This window comes from Neolamprologus brichardi, chromosome 15 (genome assembly GCF_056152115.1).
Source record: "Neolamprologus brichardi isolate AB-2024 chromosome 15, ASM5615211v1, whole genome shotgun sequence".
Taxonomy (NCBI): domain Eukaryota; kingdom Metazoa; phylum Chordata; class Actinopteri; order Cichliformes; family Cichlidae; genus Neolamprologus; species Neolamprologus brichardi.
The window spans coordinates 29,442,945-29,447,500 of record NC_142118.1 but is presented as its reverse complement, the minus strand read 5'-3'; positions in this window follow the sequence as shown (position 1 = coordinate 29,447,500).

The window sequence follows — 4,556 nt, the reverse complement described above, 5'->3', positions numbered from 1 at the left end:
ACTTTCACATTTAAAGGAAGCAGATTCCTAATTTTGCCACATGATAAGGTTGTGTACATGAATAATTCAGTGTAACTGTACTGATTGTACTCAGACTGTGAAGTCGAAGAAAAAAATTAATAAAAAGTACATCCTGCTGATTAACACAGTTGTCATTTATAAACATTTGTGGTTGTGTTACTAGTTACATACTAGTAGTGGCAATTAACTGAATATTAATTGTGTGCTATTCCAACAGGGAACACATCAGAATGGTAGTAATAAAATCTAAGCTATGAAAACATGTGCTCTACTGGTCATTAGATACTTAGCTGAAATAACAAGTTGGCCATGGGAGGAGATAGATGTCAAGACATCAAAACTCCACACAACGCATGGAGATCTTCATCAAAAAGTCCCTGATGTTCTATGAGATACGATAAAAGAGGGGGTGAGAACTAATGAGTGCCAGGGCCACAATCCAAGATGAAGTATGGAACATCTGAAAATATATGAGAAAAATGGCCCCCAAAAAGAGCGGGTCCATGAGTACCTCAGGCAGCTAAAGACAGATGGTGATGAGGAACTGTACAAACAACCAAGCCCCTGCGTGGGATGTCTTATCGGCAAATGGAAGTGGCTGGCATTAACAAATCCTACCTGTGGTTATAAATGGTCAATCAAAAGGACAGCATGGCAGAACAAGAAAAGGCTGTAAGCATCTAACATAGCTGGCACTAACATAGCTGACAGGGCCCAAGGCTGAAATGAAATGTTTCATTTCTACTTCTGGATGGATATTGCAACAGTGTCACAACTATGCAAGAAATTAGCTAGTTAGAAGTTAGTTACAAATTTTTAAAAAAGATCTAAGTAAGATCAAAATGAAGAGTTCACAGTTCTGAAGTGCTGCGTTCTTACATATGACTAATTAATAATGACTGGTGATTATTCACAGACAGCTTATCAAACTGATCCTATGGGAAGATGTTTTCTTTAAATATTTATATATTTGTAATTTTAGAAAATTTGGGAACATTTTAAAAGAATAAAGTTGTCCGTAGGTTTCAGAAAAGTCTTGTGCATTAAAGGTTTTAAGAATAGAAGAATGGCTTATGGTTGACCACTTAATCTTTCAAATTTTATATGATGATAATCATAAAAACATTTTGTGGAAATTTGTGTTCTCCAGCCACAGACAGATATTACCAAAATAAAATTAAAATGAATCCAGTAGTACACATTATCACCATAAACAAGGCAGATATATGAGACTATTATTAAGAATAAACTATATTAAACAAAAGTTTAAGGCCAGGATTTATATAATTGTCACATTTGATATATGGCACTGTCACAAGGTAACATATTGAAGAAACCCAGCATTTCTTCTGCTTCAGTTATTCTACAACACGAATTGTTCTTTAGGGCATTTCAGTTCATTTTCTAAAAAGTTCTTTATGCATAATGGTTTAATGAGACCTTTATAAGATTAATTTTCTGAATAGGTCTGATGAGATATTCAAACACATCAGATATTCTTGTTATTAAAAGTAAGTAAGCTGTGAAACCAGCAAAGTATAACACGAGAGCTGTAGAGTGAAATATTCAAAAAGATGACAAAGAACCCCCAAGAAGGCAAACAGCAGGGATGCATCACAATAAAAAAAAAGCTTTCAGTTATTTCCACTCATCCATTAAATGAGAATTACAACAATAAAAAACTGAATTTAAAAATAAAATTCACACTAACGTGACCAAGAAGCCATCTGGTGTGGGAACTAATAAAATTGTAAGAGAAAAAAGCAATGTGCTAGGTTCAACGAGAAAGGTTGCTGTGCAATCGTGTGCTTTAATTTGCTTAACTATGCTTGAAACTTATAAAATCCAGTTAAACCTGAGGTGTATTATATATTTTACACAGTATAAAAACTGTGTAAGGATTTAGGATTTAGCTGTCACCTAAGAAACCATCATGCCTAAAGCAAATCGGTTTAGACTTGAGAAAGAGAATTGTGGATGCTCACAAAACAGGAGCTGGATACACAAAGTTATCACAGGGTTTCTGACCCAGTCAAGAACTGGAGTGAGAAGTATTATCAAGAAATTCAAAGAGAGCCACACAGTTCAGAACTGGGCTGGCAGAGGTAGGAAACAAAAAATGATCTGTGAGAGATGTGCAAAGACCCCAGAACAACTGCCAAGACACTATTTGGGAGATTGGAATTGTAGTCTCAATGAAGACAATCACCAGAAGCAGTGCTGAAAATCACAGCTGGAATCACAGCTGGTCAGATGTGAGGAAAACAGAGCTCTTTGGTCTCAGAGATTCTGGTTTCTTTAAAGAAAGAAGGGAGAGGGGTACAACCCAAAGAACACCATCGCCGCAGTAAAACATGGTGGTGGGTTTGGTATGCTCTCTCGAATAAGGAATTTTACAAGGTAAAAGGAATAATTAAATAAGAATGATATATGAAGATTTTAAAAGAAAACTTAAGCAGTAAAAGTGGTGTTATGATTTTCATTTTATTTCCTTTGATTTTATTAATTGTTGTCCATAATTTTCATATTCCTTCACATCAAACCATGTGTTTGTACACCATAAAACAGTTTTTAAGTGATGCTGCTAAGAGAAAATGACATAATGTATGCTTGGATGTTTTGTTTTATATTCTTTGGGGTATATTTTTCATCTTTAAAACTTCTGTCAACCATAACATATCCACTCTACCACTCAAAAACATGGTAAATCTTTTTTCATTTAGTTGTACATATTACTTTAATTTGTCTTCTCTATAGCTATTGTCCCAAAATCAATGCACAGACAAATCCTTACACTTGAATATCTTTAAAAATATATCACAAAAACAAGACTAATTATTGCCAAAGGTTTTGTTTTTCTTTATTATAGCTTCATTGTATTCTTTATACTGTGAAATACAGCATAGACATTAGCAGCATGGTGGCTCGATAATTAGCACTATTAGTTAGCATAGCAAGAGAGTTCAAACCTGAGTAGGGCCCTTCTGTGTGGAGTTTGCCTGTTATCACTGTGCTTAATTGGGTTTTCTCCGGGAGCTCCTTTATCTTGTGCCACTGAAAAAATCCTTACAATTTCAAGTTGCATTCTGACCTAGATTCTAGCTGAACAGTAATACAAGAGAACAGCGGTAGTACGAGTTTAATCACAACATGGATTTTGCAATGTGCTTTGCAGAACAGTTCTAGCAAATATGCAAGATTTAATACGCCAAGGCTCAGTGCATAAAATACGGTCGATCCCCAATATTTGCTGGGATAGGGCAGCACGGTGGCATGGTGGTTAGCACTGTTGCCTCATAGCAAGAAGGTCCTGAGTTCAATTTCACCATCAGGCCGGGGACTTTCTGTGTGGAGTTTGCATGTTCTCCCCGGGTACTCCGGCTTCCTCCCACCGTCCAAAGACATGCACTTTGTGGGGATAGGTTAATTGAAAAATCTAAATTGCCACTAGGTGTGAATGTGAGTGCGAATGGTTGTCTGTCTCTGTGTGTTGGCTCCAGCGACCCTGAAAAGGATAAGCAGAAGTGAATGGATGGATAGTTAGTGACCACAACCACCCAAAAATAGCTGAAATCCAGAAAAAAACCTCCTCTAAAGGCTTTATGTTTGGAATTGACATCGTTTGGCAAATATTGGCAATGTTTGAGAAACATTTTATTGATATTTCACCATGTTTACATTAATATTAATATTTGAAAATTAGTAAATCATTTTTTGTCATAAAAATCTATTTAGTCAAATAGTAAAATAAAATGAAATAATTATCTAATATTTTAGATATGCTTTATGAAAACATCCACATATAGGCGAATCTGTGAATACTGAGTCTTGAACTTTAAGTGAGATCTAGGATTTACATACAGGCTAAGTTAATGATAACCTCAGGCACACATTTCTAACAAACTTCTGTTCATTTCAGATGATGAAGATATTTAATGTGTGCTTTATTTTAGTTAAGCTACAGCCAGTTTAATGACACTACTTGTCAGAAGCTGATATTTTGCAGAAAGAAAATTAAATGCAGACATGCAATAGTAATATTTTCTTAATATGTTCATAATTTGAAGTGTAATTCAACCTGCTTCTATATTTTTCATGAAATTAAATACACTGACTTCCATTTAAACAATTGTGTTGCTGTCATGACAAATTCACCTGAACAGATTTGAAGTGCCATAATAAAATCCTTGCTCTTTCCATTTCCTCCATATAGGAAATTTCTGATGTGTGCAGTAATAAACATGACTAATCACTAACAACTATGCATTGTCCCTTGATACTTGCCCTTTGATGCTGCACCGCATGCACAGCTAGGTGTTGTTCATCCCGTTGATTTGGTGCACAAACACTGGATTATTTCCCTAACTTTCCAGTCGAATTAATTATTCATTGTCAACCCCAGCACCACCCTCTTGTGTATGTGCTGCATACAGATCCTTTCAGGACTGTCCTATATTGCATTTTTGAGGGGAGACGGCGAGGTTTTTCATCAGCAGAGCAGAGAGAGATTTGAACAGCTCCCCTCATGACCTCAT